The 24315-nt window shown below is 34.5% G+C and overlaps 1 long non-coding RNA gene across 1 annotated transcript in view; it reads right to left on the bottom strand.

Moving 5' to 3' along the window:
• The window catches only part of LOC141504397 (uncharacterized), a 164258-nt gene extending 140385 nt beyond the window's left edge, over positions 1-23873 (bottom strand). The window contains exon 1 of the long non-coding RNA XR_012473350.1: positions 23805-23873. This is a non-coding gene — a long non-coding RNA (uncharacterized LOC141504397). The remainder of the gene's footprint in view (positions 1-23804) is intronic.
• Positions 23874-24315: the final 442 nt, after the last annotated feature.

Here is a 24315-nt window from a genome sequence, read left to right as displayed (position 1 = left end):
ACTGTGAATTAGAAATAGGCAGGCAGAAACCCAGAGGTTGGAATCGCTGAAGAAAAAGTCAAAATGGGTAAACAAGTCTTTGCAGACAGACTGGCACTAGGAAATACACCCACTCACAAGCACACATAGACAGGGCAAAGGAGTGCAGCAAAATAGACCTGAGGCTTTGGCACAGTTGATGACCTTGATAACTGAAGCAATTGCCTTCCTCAGTGAGGGATCTCTTATGCTCTTCTAATTAGGGAAGAACCAAACCCTGAATATGACTCATCTGGCAATGGTAGGTCAGAACTGATAAGTGGGAACACTTCAGTGGAATGGGGGGTATGTAGATTTGGAGGAGAGCTGAGCCAAAAATTTGATAAAAGGTGCCAAAAGATTAATGTCTAGATCCTTTATATTTAAACATGAATTGATATAATTCTAAGGATGGGAATTTCAGATACTGTGTCTGACTAGTAGTAGGAGAGAGATTTTTGAGTGGGCCTAATTTTTTTTCTCTAGTTTCCCAGAATTACACTTGGTTAGCAGTTTCCTATTCTCTATGAAGGCCAGCCATGCTCTTTGTTTTAAATTAAAATTTATCATTTCCTTAATCAATAATGAATTCTCAAGATAAATTATATTCCCCCTTGACAGAAGCCAATATTTATTTAATTCTGTATAGTGCAAATATGTGCTAAGTTTGCTGATCTATATAATTTATCCATCAATAAAAGGACATGGGTTGTTCTACTGGAAATCTTATAAAGAAGAGGAAGATAGATGTATACATCTTGCTAACATTCTCCTCCTAAATGAAAGAAGGTTCAGGGTTTTGTTTATAAGTCTTTCTGCATCTAAATTAGTCAGTACAGATATTGACCTTGAATGATGATCATTCACTATCTAATTATAAAATACTAATTATCAATAGAGCACTGTGGGAGATACAAAAGTAAACAATTCAGAGTCCCTTAAGGGGAGTTTACATTCTGGTTTTAGAAGTAAATTATACACAATCTCAGACTTAAGAAATCATTTAATACAATCCATCCCTGAATAAAAGTGTTCTCCACATCATAACCAATAAATGGTCATTCACTTTTTACTTAAAGCTCTCTAATGGGGTGGGGGAAGCCATTCTGCCCATTCCTCTTGGTTAATTTTCATTGTTGAATTTTTTTAATCGCCAAACTAATATTTCTCTTTAAATTCTGCTCAGTGCTCTTAGTTCTCAATTCTGGGGCAAAAGTAAGTTCAATCTATATTCTATGTGACAGTTATTTATAGCCTCAAAGCTTTTGATCATATCCCCTTTCTCTCTAGTTTTCTATTTTCAGCAGCTGAGTATGTTCAGTTAATCACCTTGAGGCATTAACCTGGTGCTTTTCACCAGCCTGGTTGCTTTTATTTGGAAACAGCTTATTTTTAACTTTCCTAAGAAGTATACTTTGAAAGGAACTCAATTCTCCAGGTGTTGTCATTTAAGTGTTTCAGTAATGTTTGACTCTTTGTGACCCCAATTAAAGTTTTCATGGCAGAAATAATGGAGTGGTTTGCCATTTGCTTCTCCACCTCATTTTACAAATAGGAGTAGGTGACACAGGGTCACACGACTAGTAAATATCTGAAGCCAGAATTGAACTCAGGAAGTTAAGTCTTCCCACATTCAGACTTAAACCACCTAGTTACTCTATGGTCTGACTGATATAGGGAATAACAGAAAGGTCAATTGGAGTAAATGACTTCTAGGTTCCCTTCCAGTTCTAATTTTGTGGTGTTATAATTACTTAATTATGGACACTGTACCATCTTAATGTAGATTTAGATTCCATTAACTTTCTAGGCTGCTATTAATTCACACTGTTGACTCGATTTGAACATTAAAATCCCAAGATCTTTTAAAAATATTTTTAAATGTTTTTCCTTGTCACACCTTTCTTGATATGTATTTATGAAATTAATCTTTGGAACCAAAGTGTCACATTAAATGTTTATTCCTGTAAAATGATACCTTTTTAGATTTGGTTTAATAGTCTGACCAAAAAATATTTGGTTCTTCTGTGTTCGCTATTCTTATCAGTTTTTGTCATGTAAAAGTTCAATTGGGATACTTTCTATGCCATTATTTAAATTGTCACTGATAGTAGTGTTTAATAGCACAGATCAAGTACATAATCCCTAGTAACTGTGTTGAAGACAGACTCTCAAGTTGATGTGAAACCATTGCATGACTTCTTTGAGGCTAATCATTCAACCAGTTCCGAGTCAACCCAGTTTGTACTAGGATCTAGTCCAAGTCTCATAATCTTTTCTATAACAAAAACTTGAGATATATGTCATATACTTCGCTACAATTTAGAAAATTATATTTCTGGTATTCCTCAATCTACCAGTTTAGTCGTTGTTTGTCCTTTATGTTCAAAGAAATACAGAATGACACTATGATGTTGGGGTCAATGTAGATTGTGTCTGAGGGCCCTGCCACACTTTGTATGATCATTGTATGAACATTAAAGACAGGGAGCTGTCTTTAAATTTATTCATCTCACATTTCTTTTGAGCTACAGTAATTCTACTTTGCTCATAGAGGAAGCAGCCATATGCTGGATGATCCTATTCCAATGTCTCACAATCAATACCAAAGTTCTTTAGAGAGTTCTTGAGAATGCCCTTGTATTGCTTCTTCTGACCACCAGGTGAATACCTGCCTTGTGTGAATTCTCCATTATCAGTATAAAAGTGAAAAGAAAGGAATTGAATTTGGCATGACTTATTTTTAAGCTGTTTTTATTTGTACCTTTCCTTTTTATGTTACAATTGAAATGATATACTCTTGATAATGTCAAACTGTTTCATTGGAATAACTTCTCCTATTTTTTTTTAACTTCTCCTATTTCTAAATGATCACCAATTGTCCCTTAAATAATATTTTTGGAATATTGTCAAGAATCAAAGTTAAACACAGATTTATGGGTCAAAAAATCCATTCTCTTTCCTTTTTTAAGAACTTTGAATAACGATTAATCTATTTCATTCCTTTGATAACTCTCCCATTCTTTTTTTTTTAGGTTTTTGCAAGGCAAATGGGGTTAAGTGGCTTGCCCAAAGCCACACAGCTAGGTAATTATTAAGTGTCTGAGACCGGATTTGAACCCAGGTACTCCTGACTCCCGGGCTGGTACTTTGTCCACTGAGCCACCTAGCTGCCCCAACTCTCCCATTCTTGATGAAACACCATTACTCTCTCAAAGATTGCCAACAGTAACTCAATAATCACACATCCCAATTTTACTATATTAGAATATAGTTCATCTGGGCCAATCACCTTACATTATCAAGTGTAGCTAGATGTCTTTTATTAATTGGCTATCACCTCCCTATTAGCAATTTTTGGTATGTCCTTTTCAGTCCAAAGTTCATTTTTCTTAGTGAAGAAAACAGGGGAAAATAGTTTAAAAAAATAGACCCCCATCAGTTTTCAAATCATATGCATAACCAGAGTTAAAGGCTCTGAGTGAGAGCTCTCTTAAGGACAAAACACATATGTTTTGGGGGAAGAGGTAAGCACTAATTTTGTATGCCAGAAGCTTTTTCTTTTCTTTTTTCTTTCATACTTCTTCTTGTCTCTGTTTTGAATAAGTTGACATGTGATGTCCAAATAAATGAGATTTTACTCCAAAAGGTTTATCAGTGTCTGTATTTTGACTTAAGAATTTTTACTAAAATATCACCTTATAGAATTCATTAATGCTTAGATCTGGAAAACGACCTTAGGAATAATCTAGTCCATACACATACTCTTTAGTCTATGGACTTCTAGAGTACAAAACTTTATGTGTAGAATAGCCATCAGGAAGATCAGGTGAAGTCTTTCCCTTACGCCTCAAGCAGATGCTGTGTGATATTTATGAGACTAGACAATAGGATAATCAGGCCTTTAGTTTTATCAGAAAAGAAGTTTATGGGATCATAGACTGAGAAACGGAATGGACACCAGATACAATATAGTACAATTTCCTTATTTTACAGATGGAAATAGGAGATTGAATGGCTTGCTTAAGGTGATCATGACCAAAGGCAGAATTCGAACCCAGTTGAATATCTAGTGTCAAATGCAATTTTTTGGTGCCACCAGTTTCACTACTTTTGGTTTTCACAGGCAGCCATAGTAACTAGCCATGGAAAAAAGGTAAGAGAAGCCATTGTGATGAATGGTGGCTTTTGTGGCACAGATCCAGAAGCTGATTCTTGGTATTGATTTGAACACTGGGAAGGACTAGCTCTTTGACTTGGTTCCCTCATGGAATCATTTGCCAGGTCAGGTTGACCTGAAGTCAATGCAGGATTGTGGTCTTACTTAAGAATCTAAACAATGAGTCCCTATTGTCATTTTCATTAAAAAAAACTAACAAAAAAAAGTTCTCTTTTGTCCAGTTACCACATTATGGCAAAAAAGACCTAGTTCCAAAGTTCTCAGATTATATGTTTTATTTATCACAATAACTAAGTATTCAATGGTAAAATCACAGATAATTTACAGACTCATGTCTCCTGAGCAGCAGACACATCTTCAGAATGACCATTTCCAGGGAAGTTCTAACATGATAACCTTGTCAGTCATAACCTTATTTGGGAAAAACTCCAAGTAGGGATATGTTTTCTTCAGGGAGAAAGTGTATATATATGTATATATATATATATATATATATATATATATATATATATATATATATACATATATATATATGTATATATATATGTATATGTATGTGTGTATATGTATATATGTATGCATATGCAGTAGAGGGGAGATTTTAACCTCTTACCCTCCCCCCCAGTTGATGAAATTATAGTAGGGAGAGAAGTTGTTAGCATTTTAAAAGAAAGGCAAAATAGTTCTGTACCAATGGTGGAATGTGAATCCAGGTATTCTTGTCTTTGAAGTCAATTCTCTAATCTACATACTATCTCTCATCCAATTGCAATACAAAATTATGCATACCTAATAAATCCATGATGGGAAGCAAGTCCATAACTCAGTTCTCTCATTTACAACCTATATAAGTTTCTTCTACTCTCCAGTCTCAGTTTCCACATCTATAAAGTGAAGGAGTCTCGAGGAGCCAATTTTAAAAAAATTTAATTAAATATTTCCTAATTTCATGTAAAAAAATTAGCAATCATTTAAAGAATTTTTGAGTTCCAAATTCTCTCCCTCCCTTCTACCCCATTCCACAGAGGGCAAAGCAATTTGATATTAATTAAACAAGTGAATACCTGCAAAACATATTTCTATTATAGTCATATTACAAAAGAAACAAAATTACTAAAGAGTGTAAAGAAAGTATTCTTTAATCTGGATTCATAAGTCATTAGCTCCCTCTCAGGAGGTGGAAGGCATTTTTTTTTTATCATAGGACTTTCAGAATTGACTTGGGTCATTGTCTTGATCAGAGTGGCTAAGTTGTTACAATAATGCTATTATTTCTATATATATATAAACAACCAAGTCCAAAGACAGGAGATAGAGAAATTCCATCTAAAGTAACTGTAGACAACATAAAATACTTGGAAATCTACTTCCCAAGAAAAATCCAGAAGCTCTATGAACACAATTACAAAATACTTTTCACTCAAATGAAGTCAGAGCTAAACAATTGGAAAAACATCAGTTACTCATGGTTAGACTGAGCTAATATAATAAAAATGACAATTCTACCCACATTAAATTACTTTCATTGTCATGTCAATCAAACTACCAAAAACATATTTTACAGAACCAGGAAATTAGTTACAAAATTCACCTGGAGCAAGAATATCAAGGGAATTGATGAAAAAAATTCAAAAGAAGGTGGCCTAGCTCTATTAGATCTAAAACTGTACTATAAAATGACAGTCATAAAAACTGTCCAGTACTGGAAATAGAGTAATGAACCAGTGGACTAGAATAGGTACAAAAGATATGGCAATAAATGACTATAGTAACCTATTGTTTGACACACCCAAAGACTTTAGCTTCTGGGACAAGAACTCATTATTCGACAAAAACTGCTGAGAAAACTGGAAAATAGTATAGCAAAAGCTAAACATAGAACCACATTTCATACCCTCTTCCAAAATAAGGTTAAAATGGGTACAGGATTTAGACATAAAGGGTGTTTCCATAGACCAACTAACAGATCAAGAAATATTCTATCTGTCAAATCTATGGAAAGGGAGAAATGTATGACCAAGGAAGAAATAAAGAACATTGCAAAATGGATGATTTTGACTATATTAAAAAGTTTTTGTACTAATAAAATCAATGCAGTCAAGATTAGAAGGAAAACAGAAAGCTGGGAAACAATTTTCACAGCTAGGGATTCTAATAAAGTTCTAATTTTTAAAATATAAAGAGATTGAATCAAACTTATAAGGTTATAAATCATGAATGATCAGTTTTCAAATGAATTAATTAAGGCTATATTAATATGAAAAATTCTACAAATCATTATGGATTAGAGAAATGCAAATTAAAACAACTATGAGTTACCACCTCACACATATCTGATTGATTATTATAATAAAAGGGAAAATGGTTAATGTTGGAAAGGTTCTGGGAAGATTGGGACATTAATGTATTGTTGATGGAGTTGTTAACTAATCCAACCATTCTGGAACAATATGGAACTGCTTAGAGAGCAATAAAACTGATTTTACCCTTTTACCTAGTAATATCAATACTAGACCTATATCCAAAATAAATCATAAAAATTGGAAAAAGTGCCATATGTCCAAAAATATTTATAGCAGCTCTTTTTTTGTAGTGGTAAAGAAATGGAAAATTAGGGGATGTCCTTCAGTTGGGGAATGACTGAACAAGTTATGGTTTATGAATATAATGGAGTACTATTGTTTTCTTTTAATTTTAGGAAGGTTTTATTCTATTTATTTATTTATTTATTTTATTCTATTTACTCTATTTATTTATTTATTTTATTTATTTTGAGTTTTACAGTTTTTTCCCCAATCTTGCTTCCCTCCCAGAAGGCAGTTTGATAGTTTTTACATCATTCCCGTAGTATACATTGATCTAAGTTGAATGTGATGAGAGAGAAATCATATCCTTAAGGAAGAAACATATATTATGTGATATACACAATAAGATAACTTATTTTTAAAAAATTAAAGGTAATAGTCTTTGGTCTTTGTCCAAACTTCACAATTCTTTCTCAGGATACAGATGGCATTTTCCATCGCAGATATCCCAAAATTGTGCGATTGTTGTCCTGTTCCCTGTTGGTATGAGCAAGTCCATTAAGGTTGATCATCACTCCCATGTTGCTGTGGCGTACTATTGTTCAATAAGAAACCAAGAATGGTCATATTTTTGAGAAGTATGGAAAGAATTACATGAACTGATGCTGAGCAAAGGGAACAGAATCAAGAGAACATTGTGCACATTAGGAATATTGTGAAGTGATTATAATGGATGCAGCTCCTCTCAACAGTTCAGAGACTAAGATCTGTTACAGACAATGCCATCTACATCCAGAGGGAAAATAACAACAACAAAAAACCAACAAAAACTCGACAGAATCTGTATGGATACTTTTGAAAACCTTCCCTTATGTTTTTCCTTCCTAGCCCATGGTTTTCTTTCTTTTTCCTTAGTCCTAATTCCTCATATTCAAATGGACTAATATGAAATGTGTTAAACACAAATGTTTATGTACAACTTTTACCAGACTGCCACTGAGGGGAGGGGGTGGGTGGGAAGGGAGGGTAGTAGAAAAACATGTAACTTACAAATATGCTTGTAGATGATTGTTGAAAAACTTTATATCATATAATTGGAAAAATAAAATATCAACCAAAAAAATCCCCCATTGATGCTAATACTATTTGTGGGAATTCATATAAGTCTTACTAGATTTTTCTGAAACCATCTCCTTCCTCATTTCTTATAGCATAATAGTACTCCTTCACAACCATATACCACATGTTTAGTCATTCTCCAAATTATGGGTGTACCCTCAATTTCCAGTTCTTTGCCATCACAAAAAAAGAGCTGCTACAAATATTTTTGTATATATAGGTTTTCCTCTTTTTTAAATTTATTTTTTAATCTTTTTGAGACACAGACCACATATAATATTACTGGACCAAAGAGTATGCAGAGTTTTATAGTTCTTTGGGCATAATTCTAAATTGCTAGAATGGTTGCATCAGTTTACAACTCCATTTACAGTGCATTAATGTCCCAATTTTTCCACATCCCCTTTCAGCATTTGTTATTACCTTTTTTGTCTTATTATTCAATCTGATAGATATGAGGTGGTATCTGAGAGTTGTTTTAATTTGTATTTCTCTAATCAGTAGTGATTTAAACATTTTCTCATATGATTGTTGATAACTTTGATTTCTTCATCTGAAAACTGCCTGTTCATTTTCTTTGACCACTTATCAATTGGAGAATGGCTTATTCTTATAAATTTGCCTTATTGCCTTATATAATATTTGAGAAATGAGACCTTTGTTAGAGAAACTTGCTATAAAATTTTCCTCGCAGTTTTCTATTTTCCTTCTCATTTTGGTTACAATAGTACTATTTTTAGAAAATTTTTCTAAAGTCATGTAATAAAAATTTTCTGTTTTATTTCCTATAGTTCTGTTTCTTGTTTGATCATAAATCTTTCCTTATCCACAGATCTGGCAGGTACATTTCCCCTGTTCTCCTAATTTACTTATGACATCATCCTTCATGTTTAAAACATTTACCCATTTTGATCTTATCTTGATTTATGGTGTGAGTTATTGGTATATACCTTAGTTTCTGCCAAACAGCTTACCAATTTTCTCAGTAATTTTTGTTAAATGGTAAATTCTTATGCCCAAGAGCTTAAATTTGGAGCCAGAGAACCTGAATTCAAATCTCAGCTCTGTCACTTACAACCTATATGAGCCTGGGTAATCACTTTTGTTGCTGAGCCTCAGTTTTCACATCTATAAAGTAAAAGAATCTGGGCTAGCTGATATAAAAAATTGTTTTTTTTAAAAATTATGAATCTAAATATCACTAACACTAATAATAACAATAAGCAATAAAAATCATTTTCATACACAAAGAATAGAAAAGGAGTATTATAAATAAAGCTGAATCTTGCTTAAATATAGCTTTTTATGAAGATATTAAAGGTATTAAGACAGTGACAATATTATCTCCTCCATCCTATTTCCCCCTCCTTCCTTCTCTCTCCTCTCCTTTTTCCTCTTTGTGACTTGTTGCTGTTAATTCATTTTCAGTCCTGTATGACTTCCTGACCCCCTCTTGGAGTTTTCTTGGCAAAGACCATTTCTTTCTCCAGTTCATTTGAAGGATAAGGAAGTGAAGCAAACACAATAAAGTGACTTATCCACGGCACTGCTAGTAATTGCTTGAGGCCAGGCATTGTGTCACTTGTGTCACTTGTGTCACTTATCCCTTTTAATTTCCTTCCAAGTTTAGATCTATGTTCCTATCAATACAGAAAGCAACAGGGGATGGTCGTGGTCATGGTGGCTACATTCTATTAATGGGGGTGGGATCATTCTATTAAGAAGCTTTTAATCTAATTGGAAAGATAGGATGTACATACAGAAAAAAAAATAACACAATGGATCATAATTCAGAGTCCATCTCTTTCCAGTCAATGCTTTCTGTTACTGTGGTCTTCCCACCTGCTTCTGTGGTTTCTGTTGCTATTAGCATTTCAGCACAAATTAAGAGGAAGAGAGAGTCACTATCTCCTAGCATGGGAGCCTGTGTACACGTGCTTCATAAATCACAGTTATCCAGTAAATGTTCTGGAGAGTACTCTTTGAACATGGAGTTTCATTTATGGAGGGGAAAAATGCCTGTGTTTAACTTTTGACTCCTAATCTCCTGTTGACAGAAACCAGGAAACTGCTCAATTTCACATATTTACTTCAAAATAGCCTCTCTTAGCCAAGTGTCTGGTTGTTCCATTCTCTGGCTGGAACATGCCACTCTCATGTCTCTTATTGCATTTCTATCTTCCCACATTGCTAATGTTCATGCCCTGCTCAAAAAATGGGCATTCAGGGAATGTTATTTGGCTTGGCTGACTTGGCTTAATACTAGGGAGCCAAATACTTCACAGGATGAATTTGACAGGATTCATTTTATACTTTCCTGTTCTAGTCCCTTACTGAGGCAGTCTTAGAAATTTGAGTAAGTAAATAAAGAAAATAAATAAGTAAATACACAAACAGCCCTTTCTTATTTATATGAAAGCACAATGAGTATCTAGCAACTTAATATATATAATTCCTTTTGTATATGAGTTTGACTACATGGTTAAACTAGTCTTCAATTCTGTGTTTCTCTTTCTTTTGTAGAATGGCTAATAAAATCAACTTTCTTCTGATCTAAGGGGGTTCTGGATAGAAGCTCTTCTGGGTTCTCTTCCAATTCAAGATTTTTTAATCTTTGACTCCTCAAAATTTTAATTTGTTCATCCTATCTAGCCCAACATCTTTACTAACTTGGCCTTTTCTATCTTTTCAATTCTGTTTAACCAAGTAACAGAATCATAGAATTTCAGAGTAGAAAGGACCCCCAATGGTCAGATATCTTGTCCAATTTGTTGCTATAAAATTATTCTCTCTACAACATAAGTAATTTCCCACTTTTTCTTGAGGGACTCAAAATTGAGATTCCATCTTCATAATGAATTGTGTTTTGTGCTAGGGATAATTAGGAGTTTAGATAAGTCAAATGTCTCTTCTCTAGGTCCTAACTGATCCATTCACTGTGCTAACATCTTAATCCTGTGTCACAGTCACAATCTCTGAACTGCTCTTCTTGATGCTTATTCTTTCCCTCTCCCTGTGAATCCTACACACTATATCCAGACTAATCTTCCTAATAAATCACTTTCTTGCCTTTGTAATTTGAAGTTCATAATCTAAAGTTCCCTTTACTCTTTGTTTCCAACTGCATCGAATCCAGATTCTTCTGTGTGGTCATCAAACCTCTCATGATATGGTTTGCCTTTACAAACTCATTTTCCACAATTTCCTCCTCTTTGTGTTTACCTCACACAAGCACTCTGATCTAGGCAGAAGAGTCTCCTTGCTATTCTCAAATATTAGCCTTGAGCATTCCCATTTCTGCTCCTTTGCTTGTGTTTGCCTCACTTGGGTTTTTTTCCCTTCTTACTCTATCACTATTCACTTTCAGTAGCAAACACTTAAACGTATCTAATATGTACAAGGAACACTTAAAAGTGTCTAGCATAGGGGCAGTTAGGTGGCACAGTGGATAGATCATTGGCCCTGGAACTCAGGAGGACCTGAGTTCAAATCCAGTCTCAGATACTTGATATTTATTAGCTATATGACTTTGGGCAAATCACTTAGCCTCATTGCCCAACAAAACAAAACAAATCAAAGAAGTATCTAGGATATGTACTGCATCTAGGGTCTGTTCATACATAGATGAAATTTGGTACAATCTCTGTCCTCCAGGAGTTTAAGATCTAAGACATATGTACAAATATGACTGATATAATTCCTAAAATTTACATGATGTTTTTACTTTCTGCATCTTTATCTACATGTAGTATAGTCTCTGAAATCTCCAATCACATCCTTATAACAAATCTAAAAATTACCTTCATCCTCCTTGACCTCTTTAGATTTTGACACTATCAACTATCAATTTCTACATTCTAGAAATATACTACTCCTTGGATTTTTGATGTTATATTCTCTTTTTCCTTCTACTATTTCTCTAAGCTCTTTGTTCTGCTGCTTCATGAGTTCCTCTTCCTCTTTTTGACCTCTGTATCTTGGTTTTCCTCAAGATTTTTGTCTTCAACTCTAGCTACTTATCACATTATACTTTCCCCCATCTGATATTATTATCTCTTATCTCAATTGTCTCTTTTATTATCTCAAATATGATCTTTATGGGGATGACCCCCAAATATGCATCTCTATCCTTGGTGCTGATTCTGAATTTCATACTCACATCTCAGACTACATTTAGAACATTTCCATCAATTATCTCAAAGAGTCTAGGGCCCTTTCTATTCATCTACTTATATATATAAAATAGAACTCATCTTGTTCCTCAGGTCTGTTCTGATTCTGACTTCTCTGTTTTTATCAGTGGCATTACTATTCACTCAGTCTTTTATATTTGAACTTTAGTGTTTGGTTTTTCCTTTTCCCTCACTTGCCATATCTAATCAGTTATTAGTTCTTACTATCTTTACCTCCATATTGTCCCTATTTCCTGATGGAGAGATATGAGGTAGCAAATGCTGGGTAAATTCAAGCCACCATCACCACCTTGACCATCAGAACCTGATAGGATTTAATGTGAATCTCTAGAATGCAAATGTCCTCCAAGTCACTAGACCTTCTTCCAGGTCAGCCCCTACAGTTATCATTGAGGAATGAAATCATAGTCGAAAAGGGGGGTTCATATTCCTTTTCAGCACCAGTTATTAATGCTGATCAATTGCTATCAACAGGCAGATATGTATAGGAGCTCTGGAAGTGGCGGCACCTTTTACACTACTTCCAGTACAGTCCTCATAGCCATCACATGGGGATATGGGGAGGCCACTTCCCAAGGAGGTCTTTTGGGGGGGGGCAGCCATCTCCACCAGTTAACTAATTGCACACAGGGCAATAAAATCAATCAAAACAGCAAGATTATCTAAATACACTGAGCAGGTTATCACTACCTTGACTTCTATATCCTCTTAGACTCCAGTGGATACAGCCAAGGATTCTGAATTCAAGGGCCTTAGGAATAAATGCTACCAGTCCAGTACCCACAGGCATCATCCTGGGATAAAGAGATACAAGCCTGGTAAAATTAACTACTCTTAGAAGTTCCACATCAATTGAAGACTCAGAAAACAAAGTCCTTGTCACCAAATCCTTAGTACTGCCAAATGGTTCAGTATAGTAATGGGCATGATTTTATCAGTGGAAATGAAATTAAAGAAGACATGTTACCTATTCTATGGTGTTGCATCCTAAGGTCTTTGAGGTTTTTCCATCTCACTTGTAGCTAAAAACCTTCTAGAGGTATTGTCTCCTTGAGAGCAGGGGCTGTCTTACTTTTCTGTTTATATCTCTGGTTCTTGACACAGTGCTTTCTATATAGAAGGTTCTTAATAAAAGCTTCATTAATTCACTAATTTCCACTCCCTCACCTTTAGCTAGTCCCTTATTACTATCATCTGGATAATTGCAACAGTCTCCTTACATTCTCTTCTCCTCTAATTCTAGGCTGTTTCTATTGTGGGTTGTAGCTTAGTGCAGAAGAACTTGGTACTTTGGAATGATATAGCAATCCCTTGTTCTTGTTCTTCAAGACAGAGGCAAGAGATGTCCGCATTATTTCATGAGTAAGAGCTGCTTACTCGGTAGAATTTAAAGGATGAGATAACATCCCTTCTAATTCTTTCTTTCCTCTCTCTAAAAGTCATGAAATAGAACATTTTCTCTAGGATTTCCTGTGAGGTTACTATTTTCAGGCAGCAGAGGACACATATATTTCCTTGGTGAGCCCCAGACCTTCAGGTCCTTGGTTGTTTTTTTCCTTCTTCTTCTTCTTCCTCCCTCCCTCCCTCTTTCTTTCCCTCCTTCCTCCCTTCTTTGCTCCCTTCCTTCTTCCTTCCTTCCTTCCTTCCTTCCTTCCTTCCTTCCTTCCTTCCTTCCCAGGTGACCAAACAGTGATTTATTTTTAAGCACTTTAAGGGATACATTTGGACTTTATGGAACTGAAGTATAGATGAGAAGTCTGTCCAATAATACCATTTAAATGTTTTATATATATTAATATTTTAAGCATTGGTATCCTGATAATATAATGAGTTATAGTCTATTGGGAAATATTTAAATCATTATTACTATATACTTTTGAGTATTTTGTATCTTAAACATTTCTTTTGTCTATGGAGAAATAAAAACTGTCCTAAACCTTAGTGAACTACATTATACATCTGGTACCTTTCCAGTCCCTGGTCCCTTGTACTCAGTGCAGGTTTATTGTTACATATGTATAGGGTTCTGTGCTCAGTGCTAAAGACACAATGGAAGAATAAACAACAGTTTTTTCCCTCGAAGAACTTACATTCTGCTGGGGAAAAAAATGACATTTACATAGATATATGGGTACAAGCTAATTCATGATGCCTGTGGAGGAGTGGGTGAGTCAGAAAAGCTTTTATGATTTATGCCTTTATACTAAATTTCTAAAAAATAAAGTTAAAAAGTAATACATTCCAGGCATAGGTATAACCTGGGCAAAGGTATGTAAATAGGAGTTGAAATGCTGAGTTCACAGAAGAGGAAGTTGGCTAGGATTTGGACAAGAATGTTGAGAAGAGGTATGTGAAATGTCAGGGAAATTAGTCTATAGGCAGACTAAAGGGCTTTAAATAAGGTTCTATTTTTCTCCAGAGATGGTAGAGCTCCATTTTAGATTCTTAAGCAAAAGATTAATATGGTAAGAGCTGTGCTTTTAGAAGATTGTTTTGGTAACATGTGGAAGATAGATGAGTGAGAGAGACAGAAAGCAAGAAGTCCATTGGAAAGACTATTTTAATAATCTAGATGAGAAGTGATAAGGGGAAGCAGTTGTGTGCTCACTGTTGTAGCAAGAAATAATGGATTCCCCACTCTAAGAAAAACCTTCTAGGGGTGGCTAGGTGGCACAGTGGATAAAGCACTGGTCCTGGAGTCAGGAGTTCCTGGGTTCAAATCCGGTCTCAGACACTTAAGAATTACCTAGCTGTGTGGCCTTGGGCAAGCCACTTAACCCCATTTGCCTTGCAAAAAAAACCTAAAAAAAAAAGAAAAGAAAAACCTTCTACAGAGGGGCTCCTTTTGTGATGGTCCATGACTCTAGCATGGGAATATCACTGGATGGTTTAAATGAAGGCAAAAGAGACATCTTTACTTTCTTCTCCCCTTATCCTTCTCCAAGGGAGACTTATTCCTGCCAGGAGAGGAAGCAAGAGGTTGGGACTAGAGATCATATTGCTTTCCTCAGAGAGGGAGTAAAATACTAGAAATCTAGAAATCTAACTATCTATTCCCTTAAATGTTGTTTGTCTAGGGTGATATGATTGATTTCAAGCTAACTTCTGATCACTATGTCATTACTTGGAGGTAGCAGGACCCCCCCCCATTTTTTATTCAAAGTTTGACTCTTTTTCCAACAAAATATCAGTTCTGCAATGAATACTCATAGGAACTAGCAAAGAAACCCATTGATCCAAAGCATAGTAAAACAGAAATCAGAGAAGTTATGTATAGGTGGATATAAACAAGACACATAATACAGTATAAAGAAGTGCTCCCATTAGGAATGAGATAACTTGAGAGAGTGAGAAAGAGAGGATTCTAGATTTTACCCAAGGGGGAATTCCTCAGTCTCAGGCAGCTCCAGAATGGCAAGGATAGGGACTTTATAGAGAGTTCCAGCTTTTCACATGTCCTTCCAGAATCTTTTCCTTCAGCAACCTGAAGTAGGATGAACCACTTCCATCTTTCCTCTTAAAGCAAGAAGTCAAAGCAATTTGAGTCTGAAAGAATACCGAAGTTCGCCCTCTTTCTCCAACTCTTTCCTGCCTCTTCACCAATGAGGGGAGAATCCCATGCTAATGGATTTTGGGACAGGGGCTACACTGTGAATATCAGTACCCTAAAATGAGGCCGGAAAAATACCACTGGTTGCATGTAGTATCTCCTTTGAGAATGTGTTCATTGCAATGCAATATTCAATGCAAATATCCCCAGTTCCATAAAAGCAGTTAGCATTGATTTATTTTTGTTTTTGTTTTTTGCAACACAATGGGGTTAAGTGGCTTGCCCAAGGCCACACAGCTAGGTAATTATTAAGTGTCTGAGGTCAAATTTGAACCCAGATACTCCTGACTCCAGGGGCAGTGCTCTATCCACTGCGCCACCTAGCCACCCCAGCATTGATTTATAAATGGAGGTTGTCATGTTATTTTAAAGAAGCAAACAGACATTTCTCAGAATTTTTAGCTATAAGCCTATATATGTTTATATGTAGTCATGTATAGACTTAAAATAAAACAATATGTAGATATAGATATTGGCAAATAGTAAAATGTTGCTATCACCCAGATATTAAAAAATTATTCCTGACTAAAAATCAAGCTACTTAAAAGGAACAGTATTACATTGATACAATTTTGGGATAGCACTATATTTACAGTCTAATGGATGCTGTACTCTTGTTTATGGTCAATCTTTAGCCAAGCATCCCTTCACTACTGTCCTGAACTTCAGTTCACCAGCCTCTGGAGATAGATCAATGGAACCTCAATTTCAAGCTTCACATAGGCCTATGTTCAAATCTCTTTACCTGTCTAACTCTATTTTCCTTAATTGTAAAAGAGAACATTGTATTTGATGATCTCTAAGGTTTCTTCCAGCTCTAAAGTACATGTTCATTGATTAACCAATTTCATGAGGTCACTATGGGCCTGAATTTTGATATTCCCTGGAAGCTGTGGTTGATTGGCCTATCTTGGCAAATATGTGTTGATACAGTTCAATCTGCTCTTTTTTTTAGGTTTTTTTGTTTTGCAAGGCAAATGGGGCTAAGTGGCTTGCCCAAGGCCACACAACTAAGTAATTATTAAGTGTCTGAGACCAGATTTGAACCCAGGTACTCCTGACTCCAAGGCTGGTGCTTTATCCACTATGCCACCTAGCCACCCCTCAATCTTCTCTTTTAAAATATCCTTATCAAGGAAACTTTATTGAATTGACTGCCTTTTGTCTTTCTTTTTATTCAGTCATTTAACATCATTTTTGCGCATAGATGTTGTTGGGTCATTCTTCAGTTGTATCCAACTCTTAATGCTCTTACTTGAGATTTTCTTGGCAAAAGTACTGGAATGGTTTGCCATATCCTTCTCCAGTTCATTTTTCAGATTAGGAAACTGAGGCCAATAGAGTAAAGAGATCTGCACTCACAAAACTAGTGAGTATCTGAGGCCAGATTTTAACTCATGAAGAGGAATTCCCGACTCCAGACCAAGTACTCTATTAACTATCTCACCTAGCTGCCCATTGGTATGTAGTAGATATTTATTGACTGACTAAACTATTGATGGTAGGACTTGGTCAATGAGGAGGTATAGCTATTGGAGGTAGGTAATACTTGGTTGGCATTCCCCCACTGATGAAATATGGAATATGGAGATAAACCCTAATAAAATATCACAGAAGCAGTTAGTTTATCTAGATCCACCCCAGTTCTGGGAAAGTACACTTTGATTACGGAATAATTTCACATACAGCTAGTCTAAGGCTCTAGTCCTTTTGTGCTTTAGGTTACCACCTGGAATTTGCTGATATTAAGGTCCATTTTGAGGTTTTGTGTATTGTTGCCTGCTGAAGCCAGCCTCTGAACTAACTCATAGCCCAGCTGTGTAAAGTATATATAAAGTTCTGCAACCCTTTGTAGAAAAGGTCACTCACAACTGCAAAAAAGTAACCCTGTTGACTATTTCCTTGGGAGTAGATCCAGGAGCATTTGAATTAGTCTCTATGCAGTCATTTAAAGATGTTTTGCCCCTACAAGGCACTGGGCTGCCTTTTCCCTCCCAATGAATCTGGTGGTGCAGCAGAATGAGAAAGCAATGACTCATTGCAGGGGTCAAGGTAGTCAAGGAGGAGTGGGGCGCCTTGGCTTTCCCCTTCACTTGGAAAATCACTCTGAGTCAAGGTCTGTCACTTGCTTGGCCTGTTTATATTCATCGATGTTGTTGGCTTCTTCTGCACAAAGCACTTGAGAACTCAGATAGATTGGCTCAGGACAATCAATGTCCTTCTGAAATCTTATTTCCTTTTTCAGCCTGGTGACTCAGACTCATTTTCAGTTTCTGATGGGTTCTTTGGCTGTACAGCCAGAAGGCAAAAGACCTGGCAAAAACTGGATTTTAATAATGATTAAAAATAATAAAAATGTTGACTCCCCTTTATGTTCCAATTAGGAAGACCTAGCTCATATCTAGAGTCCTTAGACTAGTATAATTTCTTTCCTTTTTTTTACTGATAAGAAGGTGGGCAGGGTCAAGTGAGACAGCATGATACTTTGGAAAGACTTCTGGATTTAAAGTCAGAAGACCTAGTCTTAGTCACTTAACAAAGTATTTATCAGTGGCTAGTCATGTATTCTCATCATTGTGATAAGTCTTGGTACCAAAAAATTAAATAAAACATAAAATATGGTAAGTTTCTGCCATCAGAGAAAATGCATTCTAAAGGAAAAGAACTTACAAATCAATCCATCAACTAGTAGACACTTTTTTAAAGCATCTGTTACATGCCAAGCACTTTGCTAAAGTGATAGGGATACAAAAAGAGTGAAAAGGCAATCCATTTTCAAGGAGTTTGCAATAAACTGGAAAAATTAGCTATGTATTTATATTTATATTAAAACTCTGTATCTACAAGTTCCATAAAATGTAAATGGAAGGTAATCTAGAGGCTGCTAGGTGGCACAGTGCATTGGGTGCTGGACCTGGAGTCTGGAAGATCTTAATTTAAACCCAGCCTCAGATAATTACTAGTTCTATAATCTGGTACAAGTCACCTAACCTCTGTTTACCTCAGCCTCCTTAACTGCAGAATGGGAATAATAACAGCATGTTCCTCCCAGGATTGTTGTGAGGATCAAATGAGATATTATAAAACACTTAGCACAGTGTCTGGAACATAGTAGGTGCTATATAAATTCTATTTAATACTAGCACTTTATTATTGTAATCATCATGCAATTTTTCACATCTGTTGCATCCTATCACTCTATTAAAACAAACAGAAATGTATTTTTTCCTCTCTCCCATCCCATTAAAACAACAAATTCCTTGTAATAAATAAACATAGTCAAGCAAATTCCTCAATGGTTGTTTATAGATAGGTAAATAAATACAGATACATATGTAATCCATCACTTCTTTGCTATGGATTAATGTTTGTTATTTGCTATTTCCTTCTCCAACTCATTTTACAGATGAGAAAACTGAGGCAAAGTGGGTTAAGTGACTTGCCCAGGATCTCATAGCTAGTATATATCAGAGGCTTGATTTGCACTGAGGAAGACTCTAGTTTCAGCACTGTATACACTATTGCACCATCTAGCTGGTGCAGTTCTCATAGCACAATACTGTTCTATTACATTCATATACCAAAACCTTTTCAGCTATTCTTCAATTTATGACCATCTCCTGAGTTCCTGTTTTTTTTACCTCAACAAAAAGGACTGCTATAAAAATTTGTCTGCACCAAAGACCTTTTCATCTTCCTTTGATTTCATTTGGTTATCAAATTTGCTATAATTGGATCAAAAGGTTTGTGATGTTTAGTAACACTTTGCAGATAATTCCAGAATGATTTCTCCTATCCATAGGTTAATCAGAAGTGTATCAATTTATTTTCTTACAGTCCCTGTAATATTTGTCATTTTACTTTTTTCCATCTTTGTCATGCTGATAAATGTGAGATAGAACCTCAAAATTGCTTTAATTTGCATTCCTCTAATTAGTAATAATATGGAGAATTTGTTCATATTATTATAAGTAGCCTGAGTTTCTTCCCTTGAGAATTACCTATTAATATTATTAGATCATTTATCAATCGGGGAATAGCTTTTATTCTTATAAACTTGAATCATCTCCTACCATAGATTGGCTATGAAAATTTTATGAGAGAAACTTTCTGTAGTGATTCCCCTCCCCAATTTTTTCCTTTGAATAATATTTATTGAGTATCTTTGTACAAAAGCTTTAAAATTTTTGGTAATCAAAATTTTATGTACTCATTTTATAGTCTTTATTTCTGTCTGTCAGGATGTTTCTAAGACCCAGTTTTCTCATTTAGTGGAGATAATGATAATAGGTTAATATAGCACTTTATTACATTTAAACTTATTGCCTTTATATAAGCACTCCAACTTCATTAGATTGTAAGTTCTTTAAGGGCAGGGGCTTTCTTTGACCTTTTTATTTGTCCCCAGTACTTAACACAGTACCTGGAACTATTAAGTAGATGTTTAGTAAATATCAATTGTAAATTTTTGCATCCTTCTGTGATGAACTTTTCTCCCATGAGACATTTGAGGGGCAATTTCCCTCATGTTTCTCTAATTTATTTATGATATGACTTTTTTTTTAATCTAGGTCACTTATCCTTTTGGAGATTATTTCTGTATAAATAAAATTGCGAGGTTTTTGATCTAAATTTGATTTTTTCATACTATTGTTTAATTTTCCCATCTGTTTTTGTCATACAGTGAGTTCTTTTATCAGTATCAAAGGTCTTTTTTTTTTATAAAATACTAGATTCAGATGTTTGTTTATATATGTATGATTTGTACCTAATATGTTCCACTGATAGATCTCTCTATTTTTTAACCAATTCCATCCACATTTAAAAAAAATATTTTTGTAGTATAGTTTGAGATCATACTCTTCTAAACCTCCTTAATTCTTATTTCTTTCCATTATTTCTCTTCAAATTCTTAATATTTTCTCCTGTCATAAGAATTTTATTATTTTTTCTAATTCTATAAAATAATTCTTTGTAGATTTGATGGGAATGACACTGAATACATAAATTGATTTGGATAGTATTGTTATTTTTGTTATATTGACTCATCTCAATCATAACCAATTAATATTTTTCAAATTATTTGTCTATTATAGTTTTTAATATGTATCTTCAAAGACACTCAAATACTTACATATCCTGTAGTAATTTTCAATAGAATTCTACTTTCTATCTTTTCTTTCTGAGTTTTATTGCTATATATTGTATAATATAGAAATCCTGATGATTTATGTAGATTTATTTCATATGTTGCAGTTTTGCTGAAGATGTTATTTCAATTAATTTTTACTTGACTCTTTGATGTTCTTTACATCATTATATAATCATTGCATCTTTACATCATTATATATAATATAATATAATAAAAATGTGTAATATTTTCTTCTCTACCTATATTATATTAAACACAATAACAGTTTTTTGGTTTTAGTTATATGCTATTTACTATTTTAAGGAAAGTCCCACTTTTCAAATGTTTAAATGTTTAAAACAGATTGTTTTTTAAAAGAGAAATGAGTATTTTTGTCAGTAATTTCTTCTGTATCTTCTGATATGATTATAAGATTTCTGTTGATTTTGTTATTAATATGATTGCTTCATACTAGACCAATCTGGCATTTCTGATATTAATAATATGACCTGATCATATAGTATAATATTAGTTATGCTGTTTTAAATGTAAGAAAACTGACAAGATGCAAGGACTTTAAAGACATGTTAGGGGAAAAGATGGAGGAATTTGTTAACCTGAATAATCAGATTGTGCAAACAGGACTTGTGTTATACAAACTTGAAGAGGAGATGATGAGCCACTGTTACTTGAACTTTGCTCCTCTGAACTGAACCAAAGAATGCAGAGCACATTAGAGCTACACAGGAAGAGAAGGAAGAATATATGAGACGGGTTAGCTTGAGGTAGGGATAGTTATGAACAAAAGAAATCCTAACCCTAAGGAGAAGATAGAGTAAAAAAAGTTCAAGAGGGATGGGGAGAGGGAAGCACAGTAACTTGCAATAAATAGGGAGTTTGGAACTTAGAGGAAAAATAAGTCCAAGAATAAAATAGAGTGAAATTATCAATTAACTGTCATTTTTGAATATGAATGTGATAAATTCACCTCCCGAATGGAAGTCAGGAGAATGAATTAAAAAGCAATATCTAGCATGATAATTGTCTACAAGAAATATACTTGAAACATAAAGACTGGTGCATAAGTATGATAGGTAGAAGGAGCAAAATCTATTGTGCTACATAAAACACAAAAACCTAGAAGTAAGAAATATGATTTTAGATAAGACAACGGCAAAAAAGATCTCTTTAAAATAAATAAATGTGGAAACTACATTTTACTGAAAGGTAAAAGACAATGAATTGATTTTTAATACTTATCATATATGTAGCCAGTGGCATAATTTCTAAAAACTTAAAGCAAAAATGAAATTAATTATAAAGAGAGATAGGGAATAAAACTGTAATGCTGGGAGAACCCAATTTCCCCATCAGCTCCATATTAGTATAACAAAAATAAACAAGAAAGAGACTTAGGTCCTGAGGAAAAAATTAGATATGGCAGACTTCTAGAAAATATTGAATGGAAAAGAGGCATACATATTTCTCAGCTGTGCATGATAACTTTGCAAACCCAATCATCTTACATAATAAAAATCTCACAAATGCAAAAAAGCAGAAGTATTATATACAATGATCATATAGCCATAAAATTATATTCAATAAAATAGGGCTGAAAATGTTAAAATGAAGTTATTAACAATTTAACATATTGAAGAACTGGTGCATCAAAGAACAGATCATAGAAAAGATAATCTTAGTAAAGATAATGACAACATGGGACAATATTACAACAGTCAAAGCAGTCCTTAGAGGAAAATTTATATTTCTATGCATTTTTAGGGGGCAAGGCAATGGGATTAAGTGACTTGCCCAAGGTCACACAGCTAGGTAATTGTTAAGTGTCTGAGGTTGGATTTGGACTCAGGTCCTTCTGACTCCAGGACTAGTACTCTATCCACAGTGCCACCTAGCTGCCCCTCTATGCATTTTTGTTAACAAAAAAAGGAGAAAGAACAGATCAATGAATTGGAAATGTCAGAAAACCTACAAATTAAGAAACAATACAAAACACTAAAATGGAAATTTTCCAAATGAAAGAAGACTAACAAAATTGAATGCAAAAACTCCATTGAATGAATAAATTATACCAGAAACTGTAAGTTATTTTTTGGGGGTGGTGGTAAATTTGACTAAAAAGAGACAAGAGGAAGCCAAATATTAGTAACAAAAATGAAAAAAGGAGAATTCAAAACAAAAAGAAATTATGGATATTATTAGAAATCATTTTGACCAATTATATGCCAATAAAACTAGCAGCTTAAGAGAAATTAGTGAATATTTACAAGAATATAAAATAGCCAAATTAACTGGACAAGAAATACTGAAGTTAAATAATCTAATATAAGAAGAAGAATTTAAACAAGCCATAAAAGAACTTTTAAAAATTTCCAGAACCAGATGAATTCACAAGCGAATGCTATTTAACATGCAAAGAACAACTAATTATGATGTTACATAAATTATTTGCAAAGATAGCAAAAGAAGAAATCCTATCAAATTCCTTCTATGACACAGACATGGTTTTGATACATTATTCAGGGAGAGTCAAGACAGAAAAGAAAACTAAAGAACAAGGTCCCTAATGAACAAAGAAGTAACAATTTTAAATAAAATATTAACAAAAAAATCAGTGCTCTATTCTTTGTACCAAACTTGCTGAAATCACTGGGTATACCCAAATCCCATTTCAAAACTACTCATGGGGCACTACGTCCAGTACTCCTTTTTTTCCATAAGGGGTCAAGTTCACTTAAGTTGCCTTTCTCCTCAAGTGAGTATCCATCTGGCCTCATTTAGACTTTCAAGAATTATTTCTTCTCAGGTTTTCCTTCCATTTCTAGCTTCCTATGTATTAGGCACTGTCCTAAATGTGGGTTATACATATAAGTATTTAGACATATTATCATTAGAAGAGACTGGCTTAAATAGTTGTAGAAGGAATTGGATTATGTAATCTGGTCAGCCCTTTATCTTTCCTCTGCAAAATTTAGAAACACTAAGACATAGAGTGGTTAAGATAACCCACCTTGAAAGGAGTCCCATAAAATTTCCCTGATCAAGCTGGTAAGAGTAGTACAGGTCCTCTGACCTTAAATCCTCTGGTGTGCTCTATTAACTGAAGTATGCTGTCTTTCCCACAGGCATGTGATTCACCAAATGGAATTCCATTATTCAGTAGAGCTTAAACTCCCTGCAGCTGATACATATGGAACATAAATTAAATTGTTTGGTCTTTGTCTGATGACTCCTAAATGGTTTTGTTGATAATGATGTGTATCCTTACGGAGAAAGGGAGAGAGAGAGGAACTCACTGGTGGAGAACAAATAGACCTTACTGACTAATGAGGCATCTACTACAGTAGATTTAAAATTCTTAAATTCTAGCTTCGCTTGGGTGGAGAGTGGTGCTAAAGCTCTCCAGGACCTTCATGTCCATTTCTTATCTCCTTTGTCTCCAAAGGATAGTGCAACTGAGACCATCATTGGGAGAGCAAATGATTAAATTAAGTAGTTTTTTTTCTAATAGCAGAACCATT

Source organism: Macrotis lagotis, chromosome 1 (genome assembly GCF_037893015.1).
Source record: "Macrotis lagotis isolate mMagLag1 chromosome 1, bilby.v1.9.chrom.fasta, whole genome shotgun sequence".
Taxonomy (NCBI): Eukaryota; Metazoa; Chordata; class Mammalia; order Peramelemorphia; family Peramelidae; genus Macrotis; species Macrotis lagotis.
Note: the sequence above shows the minus strand (reverse complement) of the source record. Positions and strands in the feature narration are given on the sequence as shown.